The 9,175-nt window shown below is 48.3% G+C and overlaps 1 pseudogene; it reads right to left on the bottom strand.

Moving 5' to 3' along the window:
• LOC124005750 overlaps window positions 1-9,175 on the bottom strand; it is a 36,825-nt pseudogene that overhangs the window by 5,029 nt on the left and 22,621 nt on the right.

The raw sequence follows: 9,175 nt of genomic DNA, 5'->3' as shown, positions 1-9,175 counted from the left end.
TCTGTCCCCAAAGCGGGTCTGGATCATTTTTTTCTCCCTTTTCCTCATTCCTATTATAACATTTGCCCTTCCTCATCCACCCCGGCCCGACTAAAAGAGCGTTTAAGGCACACTTATTAAACGTAATCTAGTGAAGTTATTAAAACAAGCCAGTTTACCGAGAGCCAGAGCCCTGCCACAATTCAATTACCTGTGTAGCTGGAGGGAGAGCCAGGGTAGTGGGAGCGACGACTCCTTCTGCTTTTATAGAGCGGGAGAGGAGCATCGTTAGCATGGCTCCAATTAACACAATGGAGCTGTGGCGGTAATGATTTGGTGGAGGATTGGCCTAGAGGAAAGATAGAGGTTTGCATGACTGTCTGTCTGTCCAGCTGAAATCCAGGTGAAAGATATGATCCCTTATCAATGTCACTTGTTAAATCCACCTCAATCATTGGGGATGAAGGGGAGGACACGGGTCAAATACGTTTTTTTAAAGCCTTGAGACAATTGAGACATGGATTGTGTACGTGTGCCGTTCAGAGGGTGAATGGGCAAGACAAATGACAAGTGCCTTTGAATGGGTATCGTAGTGGTTGCCAGGCGCAACACAGTTTGTGCCAAGAACTGCAATGCTGCTGGGTTTTACACTCAACAGTTTCCCATGTGTATCAAGAATGGTCCATCACCCAAAGTACATCCAGCCAACTTGACACAACTGTGGGAAGTATTTTAGTCAACATAGGTCAGCATCCTTGTGGAATGCTTTCGACACCTTGTCCATGCCCCGACAAATTAAGGCTGTTCTGAGGGCAAAAGGGGGAGGATGCAGCTCACTATTAGGAAATTGTTCCCAATGTTTTGTACACTCAGTGTACAATACTGTACAACAAAACCATCTCTAAAATTAACCAATGCTGAAACATAGGTATTTGGCGAAGACCAATGGAGCTTTTGTCTATGCACATTTGTCGCCTGTGACCCTTACTTGGCAAGGTGGCTGCCTGGCTAGAGTAGCTGTGTGTGTGTGGTTTCTCTGTCGCTCCCTGTGTATCTGTGTGTGTGTGGTTTCTCTGTCGCTCCCTGTGAATCTGTGTGTGTGTGGTTTCTCTGTCGCTCCCTGTGTATCTGTGTGTGTGTGGTTTCTCTGTCGCTCCCTGTGTATCTGTGTGTGTGTTTCACTCTGTTTGTCCCAGCTCAGAGTGTCTCTTCCAGTGCCCAGGCTCTGTTTGTCCCAGCTCAGAGTGTCTCTTCCAGTGCCCAGGCTCTGTTTGTCCCAGCTCAGAGTGTCTCTTCCAGTGCCCAGGCTCTGTTTGTCCCAGCTCAGAGTGTCTCTTCCAGTGCCCAGGCTCTGTTTGTCCCAGCTCAGAGTGTCTCTTCCAGTGCCCAGGCTCTGTTTGTCCCAGCTCAGAGTGTCTCTTCCAGTGCCCAGGCTCTGTTTGTCCCAGCTCAGAGTGTCTCTTCCAGTGCCCAGGCTCTGTTTGTCCCAGCTCAGAGTGTCTCTTCCAGTGCCCAGGCTCTGTTTGTCCCAGCTCAGAGTGTCTCTTCCAGTGCCCAGGCTCTGTTTGTCCCAGCTCAGAGTGTCTCTTCCAGTGCCCAGGCTCTGTTTGTCCCAGCTCAGAGTGTCTCTTCCAGTGCCCAGGCTCTGTTTGTCCCAGCTCAGAGTGTCTCTTCCAGTGCCCAGGCTCTGTTTGTCCCAGCTCAGAGTGTCTCTTCCAGTGCCCAGGCTCTGTTTGTCCCAGCTCAGAGTGTCTCTTCCAGTGCCCAGGCTCTGTTTGTCCCAGCTCAGAGTGTCTCTTCCAGTGCCCAGGCTCTGTGGGTTATCGGTGTAATTGGATCAGTTCCCTGTCGTCTTGTCCCTGTGTTTGTTGATAGCCCCTGTTTTAATTTGGCCTTTGTCTCTAATCTGTGGTAGCTGGCCCCACTGCAGTAATCCCTCAGATAAGTGGCAGACGGACTGGGTATCCAAGGAGAAGCAGCCAAACGACGCAGCCCTGTTTGTAAGCCTCTGTAAATATGAATGGGGGATACTTAATGGGGAAAGGAGAGAGGGTGAGAGAATGTGTGTGTGTTTGTGTGTGTGTTTTCACAGTCCAGAGGTCAATCGGAGGTGAGGAACAGGTCATGGAAGTTGCCTGCAGGGTCAGAGGTCGTCTCCCCAATGTGCAGTCAGCCTTCATAAGGTCAGCTCTCAGGAGTGTTACTACTGAAACTCAGCACCACAGTGGCTACAGTCCTAGTCAAAGTAAAGCACTGTCCAGTCCAAGTGTCAACTCTAGGTAAACTTTCAAGCTATGCAGTTTAGAGCCCTTTTCACTCTAAGTTAAACTGACTTCTTTATGGCCTCACTTTGTTCCTTATGCCTCGTTACAATTCAGTTTCAATCCCCTTAATAATGCAATAAAACCATGATAGAGTTAATGAAAATAACACCGTTCTAAATGATGATTCCCAGCCAATCACAGCGTAGCGTCCTCTTGCCCTATTCTATCCTGCCAGCTACATACATGACATCATGGCCCAATAGAGCTGACCTCAGCACAGCTGTGCTCTGGTTGGCTGAGAGAGAGCTGCTCTGTTCTCTGCGGTGATGATGACATGGGACTCTGGCTGACCCCTCGGCATCAGATGTTTATTGGGGTGCTAGCCTGCGGAGAGGGTAGGGGGAGAGAGAGGGGGGGGGAAAGGGATGGAGGGTGGTGTTAGGGACAGAAATATGGGTTTCAGCCCCAACACCTAGCACACACAGCCTTGGTCTGCACTACTCGTCTCCTTGGGAAAAAAAGAGAGAGAATCCCTGGTCCCAGCATGCTCTGCTCTGGGAAAGAGCCTAATTGAATTAGGGGAGAATGAGACCATCGAGAGTGATTTCACATGCTCGCCTAATGCCTTGAGATCCAATACTTAATCTTGGCAGGATCCCGTGCTGTTTTAAGCCAATACATTAAAAGCATTGAGTGCATCGAGAAATGACAGCCATCGGATGTATGATGGTCTAATTCCCCCCTTCCCCTTTCACCTCCTCCATCCCACTAGGTAGCCCCCACTACTCCTCTTTCTGCTCAGGTTGTACAGCTGAGGTTGTAGACAGGCCTGAAGATAACAGACCTGAAGGTAATAAAACATCAAATAACACCAGGGTCAGGTCCATTCTGTAAAGAGTTCTGTGACTCGAACACTCAATGACTCTGTGACAGTTTTGGTTTAGTCTGTGAATGTTTTGTTTAGTCTGTGACTGTTTTGTTTAGTCTGTGAATGTTTTGTTTAGTCTGTGAATGTTTTGTTTAGTCTTTGAATGTTTTGTTTAGTCTGTGACTGTTTTGTTTAGTCTGTGAATGTTTTGTTTAGTCTGTGAATGTTTTGCTTAGTCTGTGACTGTTTTGCTTAGTCTGTGAATGTTTTGTTTAGTCTGTGACTGTTTTGTTTAGTCTGTGACTGTTTTGCAGTGGTGTAAAGTACTTAAGTAAAAAAACTTGAAAGTACTACTTAAGTCATTTTTTGAGGTATCTGTACTTTACTATTTATATTTTTGACAACTTTTACTTTTTCTTCACTACATTCCTAAAAAAGTATGTACTTTTTACTCCATACATTTTCCTTGACAAGCAAAATTACTTGTTACATTTTTAATGCTTAGCAGGACAGGAAAATGGTCTAATTCACACACTTATCGAGAGAACATCCTTTGTCCTCCCTACTGCCTCTGATTTGATGGACTCACTAAACATATAAACACGCTTCATTTGTAAATGATGTCCGAGTGTTGGACCATGCCCCTGGCTATTGGTCAATTTAAAAAACAAGAAAATGATGATATCTGGTTTGCTTTACATAAGGAATTTGTAATGTTTTGTACGTTTACTTTTGATTCTTAAGTATACTTAAAAAACAAATACTTTTAGACTTTTACTCACGTGGTATTTTACTGGTTGACTTTCACTTTTACTTGAGTCATTTTCAATTAAGGTATCTTTACTTTTACTACAGTATGAATATTGGGTACTTTTTCCAACACTGTTGTTTTGATTAGTCTGAATGTTTCGTTTAGTCTGTGACTCTTTTGTCTGTGAATGTTTTTGTTAAGTCTGTGAATGTTTCGTTTAGTCTGTGAATGTTTTGTTAAGTCTGTGAATGTTAAGTTTGTGACTCCCCTATTGTTTTGTTTTGCTGTATATTGTCTGTAACCGCTAGCGACGGATCACTGTTAGTGACTTTGTGGCAGTTTGTGCTACTCAAGAAGGTTAACTCTGTACTGTCTGTAACTGACTGCTATTACTAATCCCTTACTGTGGTGTCTGTGACTCACCTCCGTCTGCGACCTGTCATTGTCTCAGCCCCTCAGAGCTGTGCTACCTCGTTGTGACTCATTGCAGTACTGTCTGTCTGTAGTGTGGTGCTGCTTCTGTCTCAGGCCCTCCTGCTGCGTCGGGCCTATTTGCCCTGTCGCCCCCCGACAGAGAGGCTCACTGGCCTGTTTGTTTTAATCAGAGCAGTGTTTGCCAAAGAGCTTTACCTCAGGAGATGGTAGGGAGTCCGTGTGTGTTCTCCTGTAATGCGAAGAGAACAGGACAGGATAGGGCAGAGGGAAGAATGTGTATAACCTGAGACTCCCTCACAACCTGAGTTTAACAAATCACATTAATAGGTACAGTGGCAATAACCATACTTTGGTTATATTTTGGACGCATTGTACAGAATAGTACTATGCTCTGGACTTCATTATCTCTTTAATTTGGGATTAAAACTAGACATGAATTATATGGATTTCGTTTAACACTGCACATCACCTTTCCAATGTCCTCTCGTCATCCTCAAACCCCCTTCTTCTCCTTTCTCCATCCCTGATTTGTTTGCTCTCCATTCTGCAGCATCTGCCAGACAGATTATCTTGCCTTCCCCGTCTACTTGTCCTCTCCTCTTTTCTGTCAGCCACAGAGCCTGCATGGCCAAGGCATTGTACCCACCGTCAGGATGTTGCTCAATGCCATCGGCTCTGCTCCTACCGCCCCCCCCCCACACCTCCCTTTGTCAATTCCACAAAGTTGATCCATATTCCAGCCATCCATCTGCCTGATCTTTCTCCCAAACAACAGGGCAAAGTAAGGGGAAGCAAGGGGAGATGTGATCCCATCCAGCCAGACAGCGTCCCCCCCTCCTTTAGTCAGAACAGAACTGCTGGAAACCAGTGTTAGATCTTAATATCGAATTAAATCCCTACCTTCCTAAACCCCACAGACAGACAGCTTTTAGACACATTTTGAACACAAAAGCTGCCGCTCTCTCCATTGTAGCCCTAGCTTCCATTTAAGAAGGTGAGGGCGATGGGGGAGGTGGTGAGGGAGGGTAGAATCAATAAAGTGTCCTGGCTCTCAATCTTCCTGGCCTGCAGAGATGTTGGAAGGGTGTTGGAGGGGTGGTTGGGGGTGTTTTTGTCATTCATAAGCTTTGCTGACAAATCCTTGACATCATTTGGCGGATTGTATCAGTAACTTCTTTCCTCGCCGCAGAGGACAAATAGAAATCATTTATCTGTCTGTGTGCCATGGGGGTTGGATGAAGGTTGGATGGAGGTATGGGGGAGGGGTGGGAGAGAACTTTAGAGGGCCCTGTTGCCAACCCGTCCGACCATGACATTGGCAGCTCAAGGTATTAGTGCAGAGGTTAAGGTCAGAGGTTACAGAGGGACATGCAGGTTAAGGGATGTGATTCTCACAGTAGATGGAGAGACAGAGAGAATGCAGGCAAGTAGCAGACAGCTGCTGTTTCTTCAAGGCTGAACTTGAGGGCAGACACAGTTCAGGTGCCTCACACAGTGCTCACCTAAATGCCTAACTAACAAATCTAAATGTTGTTATCGAAAGAAAAAAATGAAATGTGATGAGCAACTGTCACCTGCCATGTTGGACTGACACCCACACAAACCCCCTTCCAACCTTGCGCCCCCACACAAACATGCATGTTTTTAAAATATGCCCACTCACACAGCTCTGCATTCATGAATTCGGAAGGGTGGGCCGTGGCACCGGCTCAAAGGCTGAGGGGAAGTAGGGAGGAGGAAGGGGGAAATGTTTAAGGGGAGGTGGGAGGAGAGCTAGCTTTCGTGCCCAATGTTTTGACAGTTGTGGTCTTGAGAGGGAATACTAAATCTCTTGATCTGCCATAATTAAGAAGAAAAACACAACTTTGGATATTTTCACATGTCCTCATCCGTCTCTGACATACAGACAGGCAGGCAGACAGACAGACAGACAGACAGACAGACAGACAGACAGACAGACAGACAGGCAGGCAGGCAGACAGACAGACAGACAGACAGACAGACAGACAGACAGACAGACAGACAGACAGACAGACAGACAGACAGACAGACAGACAGACAGGCAGGCAGCAGACAGACAGACAGACAGACAGACAGACAGACAGACAGACAGACAGACAGACAGACAGACAGACAGACAGACAGACAGACAGACAGACAGACAGGCAGGCAGACAGGCAGACAGGCAGACAGGCAGACAGACAGGCAGGCAGGCAGGCAGGCAGGCAGACAGACAGACAGACAGACAGACAGACAGACAGACAGGCAGGCAGACAGACAGACAGACAGACAGACAGACAGACAGACAGACAGACAGACAGACAGACAGACAGACAGACAGACAGGCAGGCAGACAGGCAGGCAGACAGACAGACAGACAGACAGGCAGGCAGGCAGGCAGGCAGGCAGGCAGGCAGGCAGACAGACAGACAGACAGACAGACAGACAGACAGACAGACAGACAGACAGACAGACAGACAGACAGACAGAGAGGGTGATAGAAGCTGGAAAGGCAGATGCCAGTCCAGTTCCTGGCTGTGTAATTTTGTCCGTGAAAGTGTGTCAGGTGTCGGTCCATGTGTGTTGCTGTTTTGAGAGAAAGGATGAGACACTGTTAATCGCAGTACGTGTCTGTGGCTGGGGTTTATTTTAGAAGTGAACTCTATTTGGGTGCTGGTGTCAAGCTGGTGAAAGAGGACCCAAAAGCAACTTAACAGAAACAGAGTTAATTTAAGTCCAAACAGGGAATAACAGAAATCCTCTAGTCTGTAGAGGGGAATAACTGGAGAAGCGGCCACAGACTGCAGGTCGCTTCGGGTAGGCGCAGGCCGTAGTAGACAGAGACACCTGCTCACACGCCGCATCTGATGAAGGCAAAAAACACGACAGGACAGGGCGATACACAATCACAGCAAAAACACGACAGGACAGGGCGAAACGCAATCACAGCATGGTGAATACTAAACAAGGAACCGACGGGACAGGAACGGAACACAAAGGAATAAATAGGGACTCTAATCAGGGGAAAGGATCGGGAACAGGTGTGGGAAGACTAAATGATGATTAGGGGAATAGGAACAGCTGGGAGCAGGAACGGAACGATAGAGAGAAGAGAGAGCGAGAGAGTGAGAGAGGGAGGGGAGAGAGAGGGATAGAAGGAGGGAAAGAACCAAATAAGACCAGCAGAGGGAAACGAATAGAATGGGGAGCACAGGGACAAGACATGATAATAAATGACAAACATGACAGTACCCCCACTCACCGAGCGCCTCCTGGCGCACTCGAGGAGGAATCCTGGCGGCAACGGAGGAAATCATCGATGAGTGAACGGTCCAGCACGTCCCGAGACGGAACCCAACTCCTCTCCTCAGGACCGTAACCCTCCCAATCCACTAAGTATTGGTGACCCCGTCCCCGAGAACGCATGTCCATGATCTTATGTACCTTGTAAATAGGTGCGCTCTCGACAAGGACGGGAGGGGGAGGGAAGACGAACGGGGGTGCGAAGAAAGGGCTTAACACAGGAGACATGGAAGACAGGATGGACGCGACGAAGATGTCGCGGAAGAAGCAGTCGCACAGCGACAGGATTGACGACCTGGGAGACACGGAACGGACCAATGAACCGCGGAGTCAACTTACGAGAAGCTGTCGTAAGAGGAAGGTTGCGAGTGGAAAGCCACACTCTCTGGCCGCAACAATACCTTGGACTCTTAATCCTGCGTTTATTGGCGGCTCTCACAGTCTTCCCCGCAGACAAAGGCAGACCGGTAGTGAAGCCTAAGGCGATGTGAGACCATGGTCGAGAAGGAATGGGGAGCGGTCTGAGACGACCGGCAGGAGGAGAGTTACCCGACTTAGTCTGCGCGCAGTCCGAACAAGCAGCCACGAAACGGCGCGTGTCACGCTCCTGAGTCGGCCACCAAAAGCGCTGGCGAATAGACGCAAGAGTGCCTCGAACACCGGGATGACCAGCTAACTTGGCAGAGTGAGCCCACTGAAGAACAGCCAGACGAGTGGAAACAGGAACGAAAAGGAGGTTACTAGGACAAGCGCGCGGCGACGCAGTGTGCGTGAGTGCTTGCTTAACCTGTCTTTCAATTCCCCAGACTGTTAACCCGACAACACGCCCATAAGGAAGAATCCCCTCGGGATCAGTAGAAGCCACAGAAGAACTAAACAGACGGGATAAGGCATCAGGCTTGGTGTTCTTGCTACCCGGACGGTAAGAAATCACAAACTCGAAACGAGCGAAAAACAACGCCCAACGAGCTTGACGGGCATTAAGTCGTTTGGCAGAACGGATGTACTCAAGGTTCTTATGGTCTGTCCAAACGACAAAAGGAACGGTCGCCCCCTCCAACCACTGTCGCCATTCGCCTAGGGCTAAGCGGATGGCGAGCAGTTCACGGTTACCCACATCATAGTTGCGCTCAGATGGCGACAGGCGATGAGAAAAATAAGCGCAAGGATGAACCTTATCGTCAGACTGGAAGCGCTGGGATAGAATGGCTCCCACGCCTACCTCTGAAGCGTCAACCTCGACAATGAATTGTCTAGTGACGTCAGGAGTAACGAGGATAGGAGCGGACGTAAAACGTTCTTTTAGAAGATCAAAAGCTCCCTGGGCGGAACCGGACCACTTAAAACACGTCTTGACAGAAGTAAGAGCTGTGAGAGGAGCAGCAACTTGACCGAAATTACGAATGAAACGCCGATAGAAATTAGCGAAACCTAAAAAGCGCTGCAACTCGACACGTGACCTTGGAACGGGCCAATCACTGACAGCTTGGACCTTAGCGGAATCCATCTGAATGCCTTCAGCGGAAATAACGGAACCGAGAAAAGTAACGGAGGAGACATGAAAAGAGCACTTCT

This window comes from Oncorhynchus gorbuscha, linkage group LG19 (genome assembly GCF_021184085.1).
Source record: "Oncorhynchus gorbuscha isolate QuinsamMale2020 ecotype Even-year linkage group LG19, OgorEven_v1.0, whole genome shotgun sequence".
In the NCBI taxonomy this organism is placed as follows: domain Eukaryota; kingdom Metazoa; phylum Chordata; class Actinopteri; order Salmoniformes; family Salmonidae; genus Oncorhynchus; species Oncorhynchus gorbuscha.
This window is presented reverse-complemented; position numbering and strand designations above follow the sequence as displayed.